At 48.4% G+C, this 23,384-nt stretch overlaps 1 pseudogene; it reads right to left on the bottom strand.

Moving 5' to 3' along the window:
* LOC103348724 (laminin subunit beta-4-like) overlaps positions 1 to 23,384 on the bottom strand; it is a 144,303-nt pseudogene that overhangs the window by 47,344 nt on the left and 73,575 nt on the right.

The raw sequence follows: 23,384 nt of genomic DNA, 5'->3' as shown, positions 1-23,384 counted from the left end.
CTTTCAAATACATAAATATTTTTAAAAAACTGAATAGTGGGCTCTGAAGGTACCTGTTTTCATGCTGATGAGTGGTCTTTTCTTGGGCCCTCTGTGTATGAAATGACACAAGGCAGGGCAGGCATCTGCATTGGCTGAACTTCAATTCTGACTTCCCCTGTTAGAGAGACACCTACTGAACACTGGAGTCAACAAGGCTTAACCCAGAGGTCCCCGCTCCCTCTGTGTTTTCATTCCTTGACAAATGCTGACTGCATCCCCAGACAAGGCCAATCCCATTTCAAAACACTCCTCAGCAATAGCACGGGAAGATGTGTTATGCGGCGGAAACCGTGTCTCACCAGCAGTTCTAACTCTTAGTGTACTCGTGAGTTTCCAAGTCGCTTACCTTGCCACAGTGACATGCGGTCACAGCCGCATGGCTGCCATCCCCTGCCAGGGACCAGATTCCTGGCTCCATCGGCATCAGCAGTCACAGGTCAGACCCGTGACATTCAGCAGACAAGGGCATGTGCCAGTGACAGGGTGACGGAGGCGAGCTCCCCTGCCAGGGAGACACTCAGCGGGGCTCACACCAGAACGCTGGCAGGATAATAAAGCCATCCTAGAGGTAATTTCTACAGTAACACTGGCACCCAGCAAACTGCAAACAGTTTCTTTAGACTGGAGGTAACACTTCTCCAAAGGGCTCTAAGAAGAAATATAATATACAGGCCAGCACCACGGCTCACTAGGCTAATCCTCTGCCTGCAGCGCTGGCACACAGGGTCCTAGTCCCAGTCCGGGCACCAGATTCTGTCCTGGTCGCTCCTCTTCCTGTCCAGCTCTCTGTTGTGGCCCAGGAAGGCAGTGGAGGATGGCCCAAGTCCTTGGGCCCTGCACCCCATGGGAGACCAGGATAAGTACCTGGCTCCTGCCATTGGATCAGCGCGGTGCGCCGGTCACAGCGCACCGGCCACAGTGGCCATTGGAGGGTGAACCAACGGTAAAGGAAGACCTTTCTCTCTGTCTCTCTCCCTGTCCACTCTGCCTGTCAAAAAAAAAAAAAAAAAAAAAAAAGAAAAGAAAAAAAAAAGAAAGAAAGAAAAAGAAATATATACAGCAGGATTCATCAGAGAATCCAAGCAGGTAGAACCATTTGATTATTATTTTTACAAATATTTTGCCTTTTAGACATTTATTCAAATGACATGTCATTCAAAGAGTTCCTTTAAATTAGTTAATTCAATATATTTGCTTAGAGACAGAAGGTTGGGGGGGGGGCAGGCAGGTTTTTGATCCATTGGTTTACTTCCCAATGCCTGCATTAGCTAGGGCTGGGCCAGGCCAAACTCAGGAGCTGGGAGCTCCATCCAGGTCTTCTATGTGGGTGGCAGGGACCCCATCATTTGAGCCATCACCTGCTACTTCTGAGGTGCACATTAGCAATGAGTTGGAATTGGGTGTGGAACCAGGATGCCATTCACCAAAGTTCTATTTATTCAAATAACTTGAGAAAAGAAGGCTTAACTCAACAGGGATGAACTGAAATAGTTAAAATATCTCCTAAAGGGTGCACGTTGGATGCAGCCATTAGGCTGGGGTGCTCATAGCTTTTCTCTGAATGCCAGGGTTAGAATCCCAAGTTTGCTTCTGCTTCTGGCTTCCTGCTGATGCCCACCCTAGGAGGTTGCAGGTGATGGCTCAAGTTCTTAGGCCCCTGCCACTCACCTGTGAGACACAGATTGAGTTCCAGACTCCTGGTTTTGGCCTGGCCTAGTCCTGGCTGTTTTGGGCAGTTGGAGAATGAACTAGCAGAAGGGAGATGTCTCTCTCTCTCTCTCTTTGTCTCTTAGCCTTACAAATAAATTAAATGTTAAAAAAAGTTTAAAATCTAAAAATGAACAGTTTATTCCCTTTATTGTTTTTAAAGATTTTATTTAACTGAGAGGCAGAGTTATAGACAGAGAGGGAGAGACAGAGTGAAAGGTCTTCCATCTACCGCTTCACTCCCCAAACGGTTGCAATGGCTGGAGCTGGGCTGATATGGAGCCAGGAGCCAGGAGCTTCTTCTGGGTGTCCCATAGAGAGTGCAGGGGTGGAGGCTTAGCCCACTATGCCACAGCGCTGGCCTCTCCCTTTATCTTTATCATTATCATAGAATCAGACTTTTGTCTTCTACATCAAAGGTTCTCATATTTATACAGTTTGATGAGCTCAATGCCATGCTGATTCCTGGGCCTCACTCCCAGAGATTCAGATTCAGTGTGTCTGACGTACAGCCTGGGGATCTGCATCACCAGCACCGGCAGGTGAATCTGGCGCAGACGCGCTGTGGACCACGCTTGGAGAAACGATGCCTGGAATCCACAAGGACCAGCATGAAGGGCAGCAGGCACAACGTGCGAGCTAATAACACCAAGCGGTAGCTGGTGGCTGCCTCTGAGACCATGCAGAGTGGCAGGGCACTAATTTCTGCCGACAGGTTTGCTGCTGCTTTTGCTGGGAGAGCTGACACTACGTTGTGGAGCTGTCACACAGCCCGGGGAGCTACACAGACTGACTTGTGCAGGGCTGACGGGGGGCTGAGCCGAGGTGGCCTGGTGTGCGGAGCTGGCAGCTGCGCCCTGAGTGCTGTGGAGACATTGAAGGCACTCTCCTGTCACCTGGCTACAGGACACGGGATCAGTCACATCCACGTTGTTGTTGCAAGGACACAGCTGGCAAAGTGTTCCTGAAACTCTCAGATCACCATAGAAACCAGTGGCTCCACACTTTAAACAAGTAGGGGGAGAAAGGGAATGGGGTGAGGTGTGAGTGCTGGCAAGGGGCAGAGATTGAGGTTAGGAATAGAGAAATACTGGGTTCCTCCAGGGATCATAAGTCACACACGTGGGATGGAAAAGCGTTCCAGATGAAAACAGAAGATTCAGTTCTATTTATTATTCATTTAGAGGACAAAAAGATTATTCAGAGCTAAAGTTTGGTGAGGGACTGGCACTCTGTAGCATAGCCCGAGAGGCCGCTGCTTGCGGCACTGTCATCCTATCTGGATGCTGGTTCGAGTCCCAGCTGCTCCACTTCCATTCCAGCTCCCTGCTAATATTTGGGGGAAAGCAGTGGAAGATGGCTCAAGTGCTTGGGCCCCTGCACCCACGTGGGAGACCCAGAGGAAGCTCCTGGCTTCGGACTGGCCCAGCCCCAGCCGTTGTTGGAGTGAACCAAATAATTAAAATGAATTTTTTTTTTTAAAAGTCACTGGTGAGGAATGGATTCTGATCTTTCTTGACAGCCTGTGGAGTTGTGGGCCCAGGACTTCCAGGGAGATCCCGGGGTGCCCCAGAACCCAAAGCGAGTCTTAGACCTACTCTCCCTGGGGCAGCCTGGCTCTCACCTCATCCTAGAAGTGAGCTCTGGTTAAAGTAAAGCAGCCTCGCAGGGAAAGTCCCAAAGAGCAGCAGCCCAAGGGATGTGCAAGGAAGTGAAGTTGGGGAGCAGCTAACAGATAAATCTTATTTATTTGAGAGAGAGAGAGAGAGAGAGAGAGAGAATCCCATTCAAATGCCCACAAACAGCTGGAGACTATGCCAGGCCCAAGCTGGGACTCGGGAACTCAACCCAGGTTCCCCGCTTGGGTGGCCGGAACCCAGCTCCTGGAGCCGTCCCCTGCTGCATGCCAGAGTCTGCATAAGCAGGAAGCTGGAATTAGAAGCGTGGAACCCACTTGATCTGGATTGCAAGCATTGCAACCTGTGTAGTAACTGCCATGCGAAAGGCCCACCCCAAGAGCAGTTTTTGCTGCATGAGCCCCTTGAGAGAGCTAGCTGCTCAGCTCTGGGTGGACAACCCGTCTTTCTCTCCAACACTGTCAACTCTGCCAACTGCAGTGGCTTTAGGTGCCCAAACTCCCCACATGTTGGATCCCCTCACTTGGAAATGCCCTCCTGGCCCCAACATTGTTTCCGTTCCTAAAAATACAGCCAAGCCAAAGCAAGAACAGAGGAGAGGGGAGAGGGAAGAACTGATCACAGGCCACGTGTGACCTTGGATGTGAGAAACAGAAAAAATCAGTCTTGTAAATTATTCTTGTGGTGGAAATTATCATCAAAGAAAATAATATTGCCCTATTTTCTCGGTTCAACAAAAATCAAGTAGATTTCGTAAGTTTTTCTTGTTTGAATTATATATTCATGCTCACTCTTTAAAAGAAATTTTTTGAATTAGCAACAGTTACAAATTTAGAATTAAGACTTATGCAGCGGGCTGATGCTGTGGCTTGGTAGGCTGTCTCCGCCTGCGGCACCAGCATCCCATATGGTCACCGGTTCTAGTCCCTGCTGCTCCACTTCTGATCTAGCTCCCTGCTATAGCCTGGGAAAGCAGTAGAAGATGGCCCAAGTCCTTGGGCCCCAGCACTTGAGTCGGAGACCTGGAAGAAGCTCTTGGCTCCTAGCTCCTGGCTTTGGATTGAGCCAACTCCGGCCATCTGGGGAATGAACCAGCGGATGGAAGACCTCTCTCTCTCTCTGTTTACCTCTATCTCTCAAATAAATAAATAAATAAAATCTTTAAGAAAAACTTATTAAAAAAACTATGCAGCATCTGTACATTGTAATTCAGGACTTTATGCTTCTGAAGATATTATTTATATCTGTGGAATATCAAATCGAGTACTTGGAATTATAGCAAGAAACATCATTTTAAAGTGCTAATATCATATGTAAAATGATATATTATATATTACTAATTAGTATTTTAACATATATTTATTTCATTCCCTATTTGCTTGCAACGGACCTGGGTGAGGCCAGGCTGAGGCTGGGAGCCGGGAACTCCATCCAGGCCTCCCATGTGGGTGGCAGGAGCCACTCAAGCCATTACTGCCGTCTCCCAGGGCACACGTTAGCAAGAAGCTGGAATCAGAGTGGAGCCAGGACTCAAACTCAGGCACTCTGCCAACATCCCAGCTAGCGTGTTAACCACTATGCCAAATGTCCCGCCAATGACATATACATATTGTGGGATGGTTTTCTTTTAAATAAGCTTACTTGATCCCATTTGGTCAGTTGGTGTTCTAGAACATTACTTAAAAACAATTATATCTCAGTGGAGTGGCTTTTTAATTGTTGCTGGCTTTTGAGTCATTTAACTTCTTTGTTCAGTGACCAGCAATTTAGCAAACTGTACCTTCTTAGCATGAACACATCTGTACCACTCATTTGCTCAAGGTAGCTAACCTGTCCGATTTCAGAAGACAGAAGGAACATCCCATGCAGACCTGTGCCGCATGCCTGCATCACCTTGCAGACAAGGGCAGGTCACTTCTGAGCTCCACGGATTCTGATAACAGCACTGGCAACATACTGATTGCTTGAGGGAACTTTTGGACACCGGCAAGGATGACAGGACTGCCCTGAAGAAGGATTGCCATAGTAACCATCGGTGCACCTGTCATAGCAATTCCCTTGTACATGGCGTTCCTGGGAAACACCCGTGGGCTAGCCAACATGGACTCGCTGTGCTCTGGGCCTGTGTGAGTCTCAAACCTGAATATTTTAGAGGACGCTCATTCGCTCTGCAAAAGGATTTTTTTGTTCTCTGTTGAAAGTCTCAACTAGAGTGATTGAACTTAACCTAATACCACTTGATTTACGTGGCACATTGAGGAGCATGAAGAGCAATGAGCCAGGCAAATGTGTTTTGATTTCCTCAGACGCTTGCAGGCTCCTCAGATGATTTTTGAAAGATGGTGGAGCCATCACCTCTCCCACTCCCCGTTACCTGACATTTGAGCACTGCGGAGTCTCTAGCTGGTGGTCCTTCCTTGTGAGAGCAGCACATAATTTAGAAACCTAGAGATCAAAGCACACCCAAATTCCATACGGTTCTCAGCTTCTCCCGGCAGCAAAGCCTCCCCAACCAAAGCATGAGCCTGTCTCTGGACCACAAAGTTCAGCAAACGCATCGCAAGGGCAACCCGCATTGCTGGGAAACCCGAAGTCGCCGGGCAGGCCCTGATGGCAATGGCGGCCAGCTCCCTCTCCCCGGCAGGGACACTGCCCCATTACCTGGTCACAGAGGGTGTTCTCCAAGCCTTGCGGATGGCAGGGCATGCTGAGTAAAAGCCAGGAGAACTACGCTGGGGTGGGGGCCACTGGTGAGGGGGGTGGTGAGACTGACAGTTCAGACCCTGCATGCCCAGAACTAACCCGTCTGAAACGGCCACTGTTTAGAACAGAGCCTGGCCGACCGTGCAGGTCTATGTTAGCTAACAGTTCACGAGCCATCCAGAAAACAGGACTCCGTGAGCACGGGAGCCTCACCAGCCTTTACCCAGAGAAACCCGACCACCCATGTGCTTTTAATGCCTGAAGCTCCTATTCCTCTTGGGAGTCAAGGTATACCCTTTCAATTAGAAAGAAAGAAAGGAAGAAAGGAAGAAAGGAAGAAAGGAAGAAAGAGAAAGAAAATAGAAGACCCCGGCCGGCGCCGCGGCTCACTAGGCTAATCCTCTGCCTTGCGGCACTGGCACACCGGGTTCTAGTCCAGGTCGGGGCGCCGGATTCTGTCCCGGTTGCCCCTCTTCCAGGCCAGCTCTCTGCTGTGGCCCGGGAGTGCAGTGGAGGATGGCCCAGGTGCTTGGGCCCTGCACCCCATGGGAGACCAGGAAAAGCACCTGGCTCCTGGCTCCTGCCATCAGATCAGTGCGGTGCGCCGGCCGCAGCGCTCTGGCCGCGGCGGCCATTGGAGGGTGAACCAATGGCAAAAGGAAGACCTTTCTCTCTGTCTCTCTCTCTCACTGTCCACTCTGCCTGTAAAAAAAAAAAAAAAACACAACACCATCTCAAGGTGGTCAGAGTTCCTTTTTTCTAGACAAGAAAGGAGAGGCCCCTGATGAACAGTTGAATCCCCTGAGTCAACCATCTAGGACAAAAATCATGACACCTGCTTGCTTGATGGGCTGGGGCCTGGAAGAATGTTTGCACCCCGTGTAGATAGATCCCTTTGATCATCTCAGGCACTTTGCAATCTCTGTTTAAAGAAAAGAAAAAAGGTGAGCTGGGTAGGCAGCCAGGCCCAAGCAGTGCCCAAGAGAGGAAGCCATGGCACTGGGACGAATTTGAGAAGTCAAGTTCCCTTCCCTCCAAGGAGAAGCCTACTCATCTGTAGGTTTTCATGTTTCCATGATGGGAACAGGCCTTTTGGTGAGGGTGTACACTGTGAACAGTCAGCTATAGGCCCTAGACGTGACAGCCACGAGAACCGAACGACCACTTGTGGTGAAGCCCCCTCTAAGCCATCACTGGCGGGTGGCCCCTAAGAGGAGTCCACAGGCTGTTTGCAACCCCGCATCAGGAAGGGTATCACCCCTAGAAATGGGAGAAACCTTTGGTGGCAACATTGTCCCCTCTTATCCACCCAGTGTCATCTTTGTCTTAGCCTTCCTGGCCATTGGGCGAACATGCTACTGCCTAAAGCCAAAACTGGATGGCCAGCCTTTTAACACCGACTGCAGCCTCCCAGAAGCATGAACCCTGCTAGGGGTGTCACTGGCAGGTTCCTAAGAGAGCTCTGTACCTGACCAGTGCCCACTGATGAATACAGTACGGCGGACACTTTTCAGCGCTTTTCTCTACTGAGTTGGAATAACTTAGTCAAGTGCCCCGGGGCCCCTCCCCTTTGACATGCCCACATCACATTGCAGGCCTTGAAAACATCAGGGTTGTGAGCAAGTCTGTTGCCTCTTATGTTCTCTGTTACTTACAGCGACAGCATCGGCCAGGAGGCCCCAAGCTGGAAGTCCCAGATGAGCACCTGTTGCAGTAGCAGCCGGCTGGAGACACGAGGTTCACACAGGTGCTGGCCTCCAAGCGGCTGCAGCTGGGCCCCGCTAAGCCCTGAGGGTGATGCCTGCAAGCTGCAGGGAACAGAGGAAAGGAGAGAGAGGTGGAGGACGGGACTGGACGTAGCAGAGAAGCATCTTGCCCAGCTGGCAGTCCTAGTTCACCTCTCCTCCCTCTGGCTGTGTCTCTCACCTGCAGCCGTCTCTCCTGTTTAATGGCAACAATAAGGAGCCACCTGGCGGGACTGTTGTGCAGATCACAGGCAATAATGCCTGGGAAGGATTCAGAACAGGGTTTGGCGCAAGGTAAGGGCTCAGTCAACGTCATTTAATGAGTCAATGAAAGGTTTAAAGCAAAAAAAATTTTTTTTTGACAGGCAGAGTGGACAGTGAGAGAGACAGACACAGACAGAGAGAAAGGTCTTCCTTTTGCCATTGGTTCACCTTCCAATGGCCGTCGTGGCCGGCGCACCGTGCTGATCCAAAGGCAGGAGCCAGGTGCTTCTCCTGGTCTCCCATGGGGTGCAGGGCCCAAGCACTTGGGCCATCCTCCACTGCACTCCCGGGCCACAGCAGAGAGCTGGCCTGGAAGAGGGGCAACCGGGACAGAATCCGGCGTCTGGACCGGGACTAGAACCCAGTGTGCTGGCACTACTAGGTGGAGGATCAGCCTGTTGAGCCGCAGCGCCGGCCAACAAATTGTTTTCTACAGCTGTTTCTTTGAATGTAATGGCTGGTGTCCTGGCTACTTCCATCTCTGATGCTCTGCCTTGGTCTTAGAGCACACATACATGAGTGTAATTCATGAGACGGTGGGCACCTGACCCCTACGGCCCTGTCCTCAAAGCAGCACCCTTTGCCTGGAGCTCGGAAGACCAGGCTGTCTGTCTAGAGGTGGTTCTCAGCTGGGGACACTTTGTAGATATGTTTTGGAATCACAACAGGGGGTGGGGCTGCCACCGACATTCAAACCTATACAGCACAGGGTAGCACCCCCCCTCCCCCCCAATAATTATCCAGCTCAAAACGTTTGTAACGCTGCAGGTTGAGAAACCCTTGAGAAACCCTCCTCTCTAGTTATGTGAAAAGGGCATGTTACATAATGGTTTTTGACCCTAATACTTAACACTTATTAACTGAGGGTCCGGGGAAGAAAGTAGTTGGTTAGAATTCCTTCCAGCCCTAAAACACTAGGATTCCAAAAGAATAGTTTAGGACCATTTATTGGAGTGATATAGCATTCCAGCAAGGCCACTGGATCCCTCTTTTATCAGAACACTGCCCGCTGTCATCTAATTGCTGGCTGATGGGTATTTCGGGTGTTGTTTGGAGTGGATGCTAAAATAACTGGATTCGCTCCCGTGCCCGTATGGGGCTGTCAGCTGCTGCAGTAGAACCCATTATACAGATCCTCAGGGCCCCTCCCCATGCCCTACCCCCTCAGGCAGCCTGGCAACCTGGCAACCGCCCGCACACAGCAGGGAGCACTGGAGGCCTCCCTTCAGAGGTATTTCGACACAGTCCTGCAGCTGATATTTATCTAGGTCCTGCGCGCTTCAGAAACTCTCCGAGGAATTGATTTGCGAGCTAAGGTCAAGGTTTTGCAATAATGAGAAAATCAGACACAGGTACATGCTGTCCAAGATCCCATTTACATATATCAGAGATACATCTGTGACCACAATGGGCCAAAATGACCCAATTCAATCCTTTGTGTTGCATAGGATGAAAGATGTTAAGATTTTCAATTTATTTAAGAAATCTTTCAATATTTGCATTTTCTGACTTATAGCAAAGAAAAGAAAGTCTTCACCTTTTCCCCATTGTTATTGTCATACTTTTTACTTGCTGATACATTTATTTTAGATTTGAAAGACTTTTTTAAGTAGGCGATTTGTGATAAGTTTACAAATTATGGCTGAAAACAGCGCATCCCACAGGGTTACTGTGGGGCTGATTAATTGCACAGATTTCTCCTTTACACTTTTTCAATCACTTATAAACAGTGGTGTTCTACATCAAATTGTACCGGTCTCTTGGGGAGTCATTGTACAGATTAATGTAGTATAGGCTCCAGGAATCCCTACAGGAAAGACCATCTTGAAACTCAGTTATGGAACCACTTGCTCTATATCCAAATAACACTAAGAGCACACAAAACTAATATTTCACAGATGCATCTTTGTGGATGGCTGGCTTAGGCCATCTGGGGACAAATGCCTCATTCTAAGCTGATTCTCAATGTGTAATTGAATATCCATGTGAGCAAGGCTGTCCAGTTCTATTTTTTTTTTTTAAAGAGAGTAAGTGGTGAGCTAGGACTATTTAAAATATGTATTCATGGCTTTGATGAGACAGCAGAGAAGATGTTGGGAAAGCGCACTGACCGCATCGAGTGTGTAACTTTGAACAACTGGTGTCAAACGCAGAATTGGAAACAGGTTGTAGCTCAGCAGGTCGAGCTAGGACACCGAACCTGGAGGCACAGAGCAATGTGCCCTTGGCCTTTTGGCTTTGTCCCTCCAGAAACCCTTTCCTTCAGCCCTCTCCAGTCTTTTCCTAATTGTCCTTGACACCCTGGCTGCCGGCATCCTTAGCCCTAGGGGACACTCTCAAAGTCTCTGCTCCTCCAACCTCTCCCCTCATTCTCCCTGCCCTCTCTGCCTACCTTGCCTTGTATTTCAGAAAAAAACAGACCCCAGCAAGACACTGGAGCCGCCCCCTCTCACCTCCGAGGCTCCAGCTACACAGGTGTCACCACCTCTCCTCCACTCTCCTTAGGAGGCGGAGGTTCTGTCACGGCAGAGGGGCGCTGCTGCCATCTGCTTGGCTCCCAGGAAACCCTGTGCAGTATAGAGCATCCCCTGCCAGCTCTGCTCTCAGCTGGTGCCTCAACGTGCTTCGGTCTCTCTGTCTGTGAAATCACCTCCTTCCCTTCCTGTGGTCATCCTGCCGCTGCCTCCTGTCTCTGCCTCTTGAGACACTTCTGGAAAATTCCTTCCCTTGCCAACCCTCCTGCCTCCTCTCCCCCTCTCTCTTTGAGCCAATGTAAAGCGCTCCACCCCACCCCCACCCCCGCAGTCCTAAACGTTGGGGTTCCTTGGCGGTCCTCTCTCAGTCCCCCTTTTACTCCACTTCCTAGGTGGCCTTGGCAACCTCATACTACAGGTGACGAGCATCTAAATTGCATCTCCTGTGCACCTGTCGGAGGAGAGGGCGCCAGATCAGACATAATGGCCTATCCCTGAGCGCCGCGAAACCAACACGCCGGAAACCTTTGTTTCCTGCACCTCTTCCGCCAAATTGCTCAGGGCAGTGATCACCTGCCTGCCTTCACTCCTACTTCTTCTCCATCTACCTCCCTACCCAACCCCCATCCCACACACACACACACCAAGCCAATCAATGTCAATGTCACCCCTTAAATAACTCAGGGATGAACTGATGGCTCTTCCTTCCCAGCTCTGTGCCTAATGGGGGCCTCCCAGATTACTAGAGTGGCGGCCAGCCCAAGGGATGTCCCTGCTTCCACTCTTGGCCACCCCAGCCTGTTACACTGGAACTACAGGGAGCAGGCAAACATCGCTTATTCAGACAATGCCCCCAGAAAACTCATCAGTGGCTTCTATGGCCTCAGGATAAAACCTAAACTTCACTTCCTTTCCCTTCCTGTACCCCGCCCCGCTCCCCATTCTCTCAACCCAGGGCTTCTCACATGGGAAGTACCGCCCTCCAGTGGGCATTTCGGGAATCTACAGAGGTAGATTGGGTTGTCAACGGTGATTGGGTGGGGTGTGTCGCTGGTATTTAGTGAGTGGGAATCTGAAATGCTAGACCTCGTCACAAAACACGAAATGATTCCTTGTGCCCTACAGCTTTTTAAAAAATTAGTATAGCTTGAGTGACAGAGAGCGAGCGAGCGAGCGAGCGAGTGCGAGCGCCTGAGCAAGAACTCCTATCTGCTGATTCACTCCCCAAATGCCTGCAACAACTGAGACAGGAACTCCATCTGGCTCCCATGTGGGTGGCCAGTCCTCACGGCTGCCTCCTGGGGTCTGCATCAGCTCCCTGGGGCTGGGAACCGGAGCCAGGAATCCAAGCCAGGTGCTCCAATGTAGGAGGCAGGTGTCTTAACTGCACCTCTACCCCCGGTTTTTTTTTTTTTTTTTTTTTTTTTTTAGAGTGAGAGGGTGTTTTTATTATTTCTTTCCATTTTCCAGTTGGCAGTTTAGCATCTCAGTGGATCCGTTGGCTGTAAATGCACAGTTTGACTAAAGATGTTAGCTGCAGATACTGCATGTCAGAATGCCAGGCTCCATCCTCCAGGGTATAGAATTGTAGAACTGAGGCCCTTGAAGATGAGGATTCATTTCTTTTTTATTTTATAAATTCATACTTTGCAGGGAACCAAGATGGTGCCTGAGAACAAGGCCCAGGTGACCCCTCCCTGTAGTAAAGTTGATTGTACCCTAGATCAGTAGGACCCAACAGACCCCTACAGAACGGTCCATCCAACGGTGGCAGAATACACTTTTTTGTCAACAGCACGCTGAACATTTTCCAGTACAGATCATACAGTAGGTCCCAAAAGAAATTTAAAAGAATTGAAAACATCTCGAGGGGAGGGTGTTGTGGCGTGGTAGGTTAAGCCACCTCCTGCAATGTAGGCTTCCCATTTGCAAGTCCTGGCTGCTGCGCTTCTGAGCCAACTCCCTACTAATGGTCTGGGAAAGCAGTAGTGCTTGTGACCCTGCACCCTTGTGGGAGACCCAGCTGAAGCTCCTGGCTCCTGGCTCCAGGCTTTGGCCCTGGCTGTTGCAGATGTTTGGGGAGTGAACCAGCACATGGAAGATACCTCCCCCCTTTCTCTTGCTTCCTTTCTCTGTAACTCTGCTTTTCAAATAAATAAATCGTTTTAAAAAAAAAGAATCATATTGAGTACCTTATGACCATCACTGCAATAAAACCAGAAATCATTAATAGGGAAAATTTTGGAAATTACACAGATATATTGAAATTAAACAACTTACTTTTGAACAATCAGTGGATCAAAGAAGAAATCAAAGAGAATATTTAAAAATTTCTTGAAACAAATGAAAATGGAAACACAACATACCAAAACCTACAAGACACAGCAAAAGCACTACTAAGGGGGAAATGAATAGCAATCAATCCATACTAAAATCAATAGCATTGTCATACACTAATAGTAAATTATCTGAAAAAGAAATCAAGAAAGCAATTTCAGTGCCAATAGCTACCAAAAATAATTTAAAAAATACCTGGGAATACATTTAACCAAAGAAATGAAAGTTCTCCACAATGAAACTAAAGCTATAAATCACTGAAGAAAAAAATCAAAAACAAAGAAATAGAAAGACTTCCTGTGTTCATGGGCTGGAAGAATCAATATTGTTAAAATGTATATACCATCCAAATCTATTTATAGATTCAATGTGATCCCTATCGAAACTCCAATACATTTGCACAGACAGCACACTAGTAAAATTTGTATAGAATCACAAAAAACTCCAATTAGCCAAAGGGAACCTGAGCAAAAAGAACAAAGCAGGAAGCACATACCACCTACCTTGAAAATATATTACAAAGCTACAGTAACTAAAACAGCATGTTCTTGGCATAAAAACAGATCCATAGGCCAATGGAAAAGAATAGGGACCCTAGAAGAAAAACCTCACGGGTACCACTAACTGATTTTTGATGAAGAAGCCAAGAACCTGCAGTGGAAAAAGATGGACTTTATAATAATGGTTCTGGGAAAATTGGATATCCGCATGAACAAGACTGAAACTTGACCCCTATGTCTCACCACTCAAAACAATCAACTGAGACACCGGGCACTGTGGTGCAGTGGGTCAGGCTGCCACTTGTGATGCTGGTAACTCATGCTAGTGCCAGTCCAAGTCCCGGCTGCTGCACTTCCTTCCCAGCTCCCTGCAACGTGCCTGGGAAGGCAGAGGAGAATGGCCCCAGCACTTGAGCTCCTGCTACCCATGTGGGAGACCGGGATGAAGTTCCAGGCTCCTGGCTTTGGCTTGACCCAGTCTCGGCCATTGTGGCCATTTGGGGGAGTAGATTGATAGATCTCTCTCCCCAACTCAGAATTTGAAATAAATAAAAATTTTTGGAAAAATGTATTAAAGACCTAAAAATGAGATCTGAATCTTTGAAATCATTAGAAGAAAACTCAGGAAAAACACTTCAGGACATTAGAATGGGCCAGGATTTTCTAGATCAGACTCCCAGAGAAAATACAACACAATCAAGTAAAAGCAAAAGTAGACAATTTGGATTTCATCAAACCAAAGAGCTTTTGTGCAACAAAGAAAACAATCAGCAGAGTGTAGGGACAACCTAGAGAATGGGAGAAAATGTTTGCAATCTATACATCTGACAAGAGGTTAATATCCAGAATATATTAGGAACTCAATAGCAAAAAAATGCAAATTATCCAACTAAAATGGACATTAGATCAAAACAGACATATCTCAAATGGCTAACGGCTATATGACAAAATGCCTAGCATCATTAATTATCAGGGACATACAAATAAAAACCACAACGAGATATTACCTCCCTCCAGTAGGTTGGCCATTATCAAAAGGACAAAAGATAACAAGTGATAGTGAGGATACAGAGCAAAGGAAACCCTTGCACGTTTTTGGTAGAAATGTACATGAGTACAGCTATTGGGGAAAACAGTATGGAGGTTCCCCAAAAAGCTAAAAATAGCTCTTACCATCTGACCCAGCAGTCCATTACTGGGTAAACACTCAAGGACATGAGAGATCCACCGGTTGAGTAGACATCGGCATTCCCATGTTTATCCCAGCGTTATTCACAGTAGCCAAGAACTGGCAACAACAACCCAAACTTCGTTGCAGGATGGTAAAGAAGGTTGGACCATCTATATAATCAAAAGGGGAGGTTGGGTCAGATGGGGCTGAGAACCACTGAGCGAGTCACGTGGAGCATTCTGGGTAAGCACCCTGCCCAGTTCCCAGTACCGCTTGCCCCATTTGGAACTGTTGTAGCCTGCTTGTCTGTATCTCCTCTGGAGAGAGAAATCCAGGAAGCTGCATGATTGGCTCCTACTTTTTTTTTTTTTTTTTTAAACCACTGTGTCTCATTTGTAGTCAATGCTTCCTAAAGATGTGTTTGATAAAGTATATTGACATTTCCACTCTGGTGTCTTTAAGTTGATAGTGGAAGACTGTATTCACCAAACACACACCAAGTGAAGCGAAAGATACAGCAGCAAACTAGAGGGGTCAGAACCAGGCACCAGGACCGCCAACCAGGACTTCCTGACAGCTAGTGGTGGGCAGAGGTGGGCACTCCCGGAATCCTGTGGACGGACCAGGTGATGACAAGAGACCCTGACAGCGCCAGGATTTTGCAAAGCTGTGACTCACTTCTGGAAACTTCTGTTTATCAAGCATAGTGCATTCCATGGTTTGAGAAGAAGAATGGCAGCTTTATATTTGAACATGACTAATGCACTTTTGACTCCAAACACAGTTTTATGGACGCGCCTATCATGTAATCTGGGAGACTGAAAACAAATTGCTGTGGGTCTCATTGCATTTGCCAAGCAAGAGGCATCCACGCAGCCAGAGCAGTGGGGGCTGAACAAGGGTTTTTATTTGGTCTTCCTGGTTGTGTGAGGATACCCTGGTCTCAGGTGCGATGAGGATCTGGTTGCAGAGAAGAATGGACGTCCAAGGGGCCACAACCCTTGCAGCCACGCAGCCGGCCAGAGCAGGAGAATTGATGGTGTGGCATTAACCATGTGAGTCTGAAATGATGAAATGTGCAAGGACACCCTGGCTCAGGGGCCTCACTGGAGGTGGCTGGCCTGGATCGGCTTTGGCAGGCTGAGGTACCCAGCCATGCTCCAGCTGCTGTGGCCTTGGCCTTGAAAGGCTCACAGTTGTCCCTTTCTCTGGAAAAGTGCGCCCAGCCACCACCCTGTTGGGGAATTTATGTCCTTCCCAGGGCGTGGGGTTGCTGGTGTTGGTGGTGAGCCCGTAGTCAATGACTTGGGCACATGCAAGGCCACCCCTTCTGCCTCCAAGTGCATTCAACTCTGTGGCACAACTCACGCTCCAGAGATCCCTGGAGCATCAGATGGCAGCCAGGCTTCATGGACACCACAGCCTTGTTTGTTCTTTCCCCCCATCCTCTCCCATTCCCCTCGCTCCCCTTCTCCTGGGAAGCTGCCCTCCGTGAGTCATGTGCCCTGAAGCCCCTGGATCAGCTCCCTCCGCTAGGGACTCTGACCTAATGCAGGCATCTTGGGCCCTGATGGTTTTCTAAGACATGGTGGCTCTCTTCATTTTTATTCAGGGTTTTCAAAGTTGTAGGTAAGAAAATCCTGGCTTGAAAACTGACCAAGTGAGTACGTGTAAAGTCAATTTCAAATTATCCTTTTTGTGTTGCACAGATTCTATTTCCGCGCCTGGCCTCTGCATCAGACCTGTGGAGGTCTGGCCCACGGCACTTAGTGAACTGGTGATGAGCTGGGAGTTTGGATGGACGCACACAATACAGCATCAAGTGATCATCGCTGGAATTTATGAAACTTAGAAATACTTAGGAGGTGGATTTAAAATGAGGAGTATCTTAGCTCTTGTAAATTTGTGTTTCGTGATTTTTTTTTTTTTTTTTGAGAGGCAGACCTAGAGAGAGAGAGGTCTTCCATCTACGTTCATTCCCCCAAATGGCTGCAACATCTGGAGCTGGGCTGTTTCGAAGCCAAGAGGCAGGAGTTTCTTTCAGGTCTCCCACATGGGTGCAGAGCCCAAGCACTTGGGCCATCTTCTACTGCTTTCCCAGGCCATAGCAGAGTGCTGAATTGGAAGTGGTGCTGCCAGGACTCGAACTGGTGCCCATTGGGATGCTTGCACCGCAGGCAGAGGCTTGGCTCACTATGACATAGCGCTGACTGCCCCCCTCCCCCGCCGTGATTATTCTTATAATCATAACATTCCTTAATGCCCTGGAGTCTGTTCGTTTCTTCCTTTCTTGTTTTTTACTCTGGGTTCCCAACTTTAGCCTTTTCCTCATGAATTAAGCCTGCTGGATTGGACTTTCTTCCTTCTGTAACTGATGTGCTGGGTCATAAGCTCAGCCCTGTTGAAGCTCCTTAGAGGAGAAGATGGACTGAATGGATATGGGAATCATGACAGTTCAAATTCTCCTCAAGAGTCCGCTTCCTCTTTCTACCTCACTTCTACCATAATATGGTAGAACCTCAGCACAGGTGCAGGTTAAAGTGGAATACAGATGGAACACAGAACACACAGTTAAAACTGAATTTCAGGGGCTGGTGCTGTGGTGTAGCAGGTAAAGCCACCACCTGCAGTGTTGGTATCCCATATGGGTGCCGGTTCGAGTCCTGGCTGCTCCGTTGCAGCCATGTGGGGAGTGAACTGGCAGATGGAAGACCTTTCTCTCTGTCTCTGCTTCTAACTCTGCCTCTTGAATAAATAAATAAATAAATCTTTTATATATATATATATATATATGTAAAATATTTCAAGCCACTACTGGGCCCTTGCTGTTGTATGAGCCATGATGGCTAGTAAGAGACTGGTTTAATTAAACAAGTGTATTTATATTTTCTTTTTTTCTTTTTTTTTTTTTTGACAAGCAGAGTTAGTGAGAGAGAGAAAGACTGAGACAAAGGTCTTCCTTCTGTTGGTTCACCTCCCCAAATGGTCGCTACGGTCGGCACACTGCCAATCCTAAGCCAGGAGCCAGGTGCTTCTCCTGGTCTCCCATGGGGTGCAGGGCCCAAGCACTTGGGCCATCCTCCACTGCACTCCCGGGCCAGGGCAGAGAGCTGGACTGGAAGAGGAGCAACCAGGACAGAATCCGGCACCCCAGCTGGGACTAGAACCCGGGGTGCCGGCACCGCAGGCGGAGGATTAGCCTGGTGAGTTGTGGCTCTGGCCGTGTATTTATATTTTCAAGAAAGATTTCACCAGAGTCTTAACGTGAAGTTGTCATGGTGCTCGGTGGAGAAGGACGCACCTTCGAAGCTCTGGGCACTTACAGAATCAGCCAGGAGGTGTGAAGGAGCGTGGGACTCTCCTCCCAAAGGCCGAGAAAAATGCGGACATCCACGGAATATCGTAGGTCTGCGTCTAAACAGATGGGCATGGGAAGCAGCACGATTCTGTATTAACAGAAGTAAAGCAAACACGTGAGTGACGGAGGAGCCAAGTACACGCCCTGGGTGGTCATGGTGTTCGGTAATGCTCCCCTTGTGCTGTGCTGATGCTAGGTCTAGGAGGAGCAGGGCAGCGCTATTGGCCATGGGTTGTCGTGACAGCTCTGGGCAGGGGACTGCGTGGGGGCAGATGCTCACGCTATCTGTCCAGCTGTCTCACGTTGGCACAAACCTCCGATGCGGCCAAATGGGTGGCCTCCAAATGAGTAGCCTTTTGCTTTGTAGACTCTCAGCTTCTGACAGCACTCATGCTGAACACTTTCCTCTTATTCTTGTAACGTTTCACAGTCTCACATTTTAAAGCCGTCTGGGGGATGGAGGAACGCTCAGCACTTAGGGTTGGGTCATCTGGACTTGGAGTGGTGGTTCTGCTATACTAGCATAGATGGGTGGGTGGGTTGTTTAAGAACTCCCTTCTTCTATTTCCTCCCCATCTCAGAAGGCAAAATCCACCTCGCCGAGTTGTTAAGAAGATTCAAGAGCAAGAGCCTGGCAAACAGTATGTGCGCGGTCAATGGTATGGTCTCCTTCAATACCCTTCGTCTCCACTGGGTTTCCAGGTACAAATTATTGACCTATGAATGCACAGCTTTCTAAGAATGCATTCAGCCCTTAAGGCGAGATCCCAAGCATACCTGGCAGCAGCTGGCAAGGCAAAAGCCCGAATCTTTGGCCCCATGGAGTCTCCCATGTGCAGCACTCACTCCCACCATCTGCATGGCCCAGGCAGCGGCAGGCACACAGGCATGACAGTGAAGCGTGTCACCAGAACTGTTTTGCATGCACACATGTAGCCTACTGGGTAGCACATAGAATTGAATTCCCAACTCATAGCATCCTTGGAGTTGAAAGAAGTCCTAGAGGTTCACAGTCACTCTGACTCTCTGGAGTCTGGTTTGTGAGCCAAGCAGGAAGAACACTCTCTCTGGCTGAAGCCACAGCTGATAGGCCTGAAAAACTCCCTACTCTTCCGGTAGGCCCAGTCCTCAATCCCCAACTCCCAAGTTGTGGATTCATTCAGCATGTCCCTGGATCATAGAACCAAGAATAATAATTTGGGAGTTGGCGTTGTAGGACAGCTGGTTAAGTTGTTGCCTGCAACACCGGTATCCCTTATGGGTAATGGTTCAAGTCCCGGCTGTTCCACTTCCTCTCCAGCTCCCTGCTGATGGCCTGGGAAAGTAGCAAAAGACGGCCCAAGTCCTTGGACCCCTAGACCCACGTGGGAGACCCAGAAGAAGCTCCTGGCCTCTGCCTTCAGCCTGATCCCGTTCCAGCTGTTTCAGTCATTTGCAAATGGAAGATCTCTAGTTTTGTGTGTGTGTTTCTCTCTCTGTAACTCTTTCACATAAATAAATAAATCTTTAAAAGAGACTAATAATTTGGACTTCCTCACATAAGGATAAACACACACACACACACACACTTGCATATATAGGGTAGGGCCATGGAGTGTGAGATACGGGGCAGGAAGGAGGGAGGCAGGAAGGGAGGAGGGGAAAGAGGGGAGAGGGAGGGAGGGAGCAAGTTAAGAAAGAGAGAGAGAGATACTTATTAGCCATCCTTTGGAAATCTTACAATCTAGAAAAGCTTTTTGAAGCTGCTAGGAATATATTATCTGTATGAAAAAATTAATACACATTTTTCTTTTTAATGGTTTCCTCATTACACTCACCAGGTCAAAGTTCAGTGAAGTCTCATGGTTTTGTTCCTGAAGTGAGCAATAGAGAATTAGGCTAATGGAGGAGTTCTCAAAGCAGAGCTGCAGCTGTGGTCATGTGACGAGCAGTGAGCCCCTGCAGAACGGGGCCTTGGAAGCCACTCGCCGCCTTCTGCAGAGGAAACATTTTCCAAGGCAGAGGGTCAGTGCGTTTCAGATGACCAAACACAGGGCTAGGCACTATTGCTCTAGATCAAGTATTGTTCTGGTTTGTTCTATCTGTCTTAGGTGCTTCTCAAAAGATGGGAAGGGGAGCCTGCTCTTGCCTTTCTCTCACTGCAGGGTACAATCCAAATGCAAACACACGCCTCTGCTCTCTCCCCTGGGTCTGAGTGTCTGCAGCGCTGGCTTATTAAATTTTCACAAAAAAATCTTGGGATTTATGTTATTTTAGTTGTTTATTGTTTTTACACATCCAGTCACTCTGCATAAACCTGCAGTTATATGCATGCAAATAAATAATTAGAATGTTTTCCATGGAGAAAAGCATGTGTGCCCATGGCTTACTGTGTTGCTTCGGTGCCTTTAAGAAAAGCTTTGGTTTCTAACACTCTCCAGATGTTCTACGTTTTGCAAATTGTTTTATGATGAACCTATTCTAGCAAGCATGAAATGGAAACGTTTAGTTGGAGAATGGATTTTGTCAGCCTTTTCCCATCAAAAAGCTGGTTACTGGATACCTGAGGGTCACAGCGAATGGCAATGGTGAAGTCCACGGGAAAGGGGATATTGCTGACTGCAAGCCTCAGGCCGGCCCTAGGGAGAACCCTGGCAAATCCAGGCCCAGTTCATGCAGCGGGGTTCCCAGGAACCAGCTTGCGGGAGACTATGTGAACAGGAGGCACCCATGAGGAAGGTAAATAGCTTTGCCTACAGTCAAAGGCCTAGAGGGTTCAGAAAAAAGAGAGTATTTCCTGGCATATATATGATCCATCTGGGTCACGGATAAGTTGTTCCAACGAGGGTACCACCCAGACTCCAGCCGAGAATGTGCTGAATCTGCAGTCTGGGGACATATGTTACTGTACAGCACAGCGGATTTGAAAGCAGTGTTGCTAAAAGCCACTTCCACTTTAATTACTCTGTATGCTAATGAGCTGAGCAAATTCCACACTGATGACCTTGGACTTCCTCAGATAGAACCACAGCGTTCTGGGCAAAAAATGGAGGGGAAAGAATATTCCCATGCTTACTTTACAGATCTGCCTAATTGTACACGACAACGAGAAAACCCACATGGATTTATTTTCTAGATGTTTCTTCCATGCGAACATGAGCAATGCGCCTCTTCTATCTGTGTGGTGGCGTAGAAGTACAGAACTCCTAACACACTTGGTGATTAGAATCTCTGATGGCCCCATCCACTGGCTGTCAGCCTGAGGACATCTGGGCCCTTGGGTCACCCCTCCTTAATTACTTTTGCATCTGCCTGCCTCCACTCAAATCCTGCCCTTACTTTTTGCCTGTGTTGCCGCAATAGGCTCTTGGTTATTTTCTTCTCTCTGTCCGTGGTCCAATACATATCTCACACCCCTGCCAACCAAGCATTTCAAACCCTTTCTCACTGCCAATGGAATAATACCCAAATTGCTTAACTAAGAATTTAAGACACTCTACGATCTACCCCAAACTGCCCTCCATTTGAGAAATATTTGTTTAGTACCATTAACTGTCAGCCTCTGAATTGGGATTGCAAACAGGAACAGGACAGAGGCCTTGCCACGAGGGAGTTGAGAATCTTGCACTGGAGACAGGAATGTTATATAAGAAACTGTGCAGGGGCCGGCACTGTGGCGTAGTGGGTAAAGCCGCCACCTGTAGTACCGGCATTCCATATGGATGCCAGTTTGAGTCCCGGCTGCTCCACTTCTGATCCAGCTCTCTGCTATGGCCTGGGAAAGCAGTGGAGGATGGCCCAAGTTCTTGGGCCCCTGCACCCACATGGGAGACCCGGAAGAAGCTCCTGGTTCCTGGCTTTGGATTGGAGCAGCTCTGGCCGTTGTGGCCATCTGGGTAGTGCACCAGTGGATGGAAGATCGATCTCTCTCTCTCTCTCTCTCTCTCTCTGCCTCTCTTTCTCTCTCTGTATAACTCTGACTTTCAAATAAATAAATAAATCTTTTTTTTTTTTTGACAGGCAGAGTGGACAGTGAGAGAGAGAGACAGAGAGAGAAAGGTCTTCCTTTTGCCGTTGGTTCACCCTCCAATGGCCGCCATGGCCTGTGTGCTGAGGCCAGCGTACTGCACTGATCCGAAGCCAGGAGCCAGGTGCTTCTCCTGGTCTCCCATGGGGTGCAGGGCTCAAGCACTTGGGCCATCCTCCACTGCACTCCCTGGCCACAGCAGAGAGCTGGCCTGGAAGAGGGGCACCCGGGACAGAATCCGGCGCCCCGACTGGGACTAGAACCCGGTGTGCCGGCGCTGCAAGGCAGAGGATTAGCCTATTGAGCCATGGCACTGGCCAATAAATAAATCTTAAAAAAAAAAAAAAGAATGGATCCAAGATACCAAGATACGACACTGGAAAACCCACCAGCGAGCTATGCTCTTGGGAGGGGGTGCTAGAGGATTTTCCAATTTACCAAAATAGTAAAGGAATAAGCTGGTGAGGGAAGTGCCAGAGTCATTGAGAAGCCGAGTACTGGTTCTCCTCTGTAGACTGCTGAGACATGCTAGTACAAAGCTGAGCTCCTGATGGCAGGCAGTTAGCCTAGCGGTTAAGACACGCACATCCCACATCAGGGTTCCTGGATTTGATCCTGGATCCAGCTGCTGACTCCAGCTTCCTGCTAATGCAGCTCCTGGGAGGCAGCAGTAATCTAGTGATGGCTCAAGCGATCGGGATCCTGTTCCCAATGTGGGAGTCCTGTGTTGAGTTCTTGGGTGTCCTAGCTTCGGCCTGGCCCAAACTTGGCCATTTCTAGACCTAAGCCACTTCTCAGATTCAGAACCCATTGCTGGAATGAGAGGCCAGGTCCCTGTGAGGAAGGACTCTTCAGTGCCACAGCAAGGGATTTTCTTTCTTGTTCCCCAAAGAGAGCTGCAGTTATTTACTTGAGTTACTATCTACTGGGGTAAGGGAAATACCCACATGTTTCAAGAACCAGTGAGTACAGGATCAGAGTTGATCCCAAGCCAGATACTCAAAGTGCTACCATGGTCCCTGTGATAGAACGACGGAAGATGGGGGTCAGGTAAGAAATGGAGGGCTGGTCTGTGTCTCATTCACAGAAAATTCACTGAGTCCACAGAACCACTCATTAGCATTTTCCTCCCATTTCTGAAGACATAGCTGGAGGAGCTGCTTTGCTGCTGGCATTGGTTCTTTGACCTGTAGATTAAGAACTCTTATAGTAGGAAAAGTCAACTGCAGGCCTCTGAAATCAGCCCAATGTTACAAATCAGGGACATCCACCAAGTGCCACTCTCAAGACTTAGAGACTTAAAGGGGTGATCATTCCCATTATAACCTCATCTAACCTCATCCGATTCACTGGCTTGCTAGTTGACAAAATCGTGTAAATTAACAGGAGATGGAAGTGAATTATTACAAATTTAACCACTCTGTAAACCAATTTGCAGCT

Source organism: Oryctolagus cuniculus, chromosome 3 (genome assembly GCF_964237555.1).
Source record: "Oryctolagus cuniculus chromosome 3, mOryCun1.1, whole genome shotgun sequence".
NCBI classification, from domain to species: domain Eukaryota; kingdom Metazoa; phylum Chordata; class Mammalia; order Lagomorpha; family Leporidae; genus Oryctolagus; species Oryctolagus cuniculus.
This window is presented reverse-complemented; position numbering and strand designations above follow the sequence as displayed.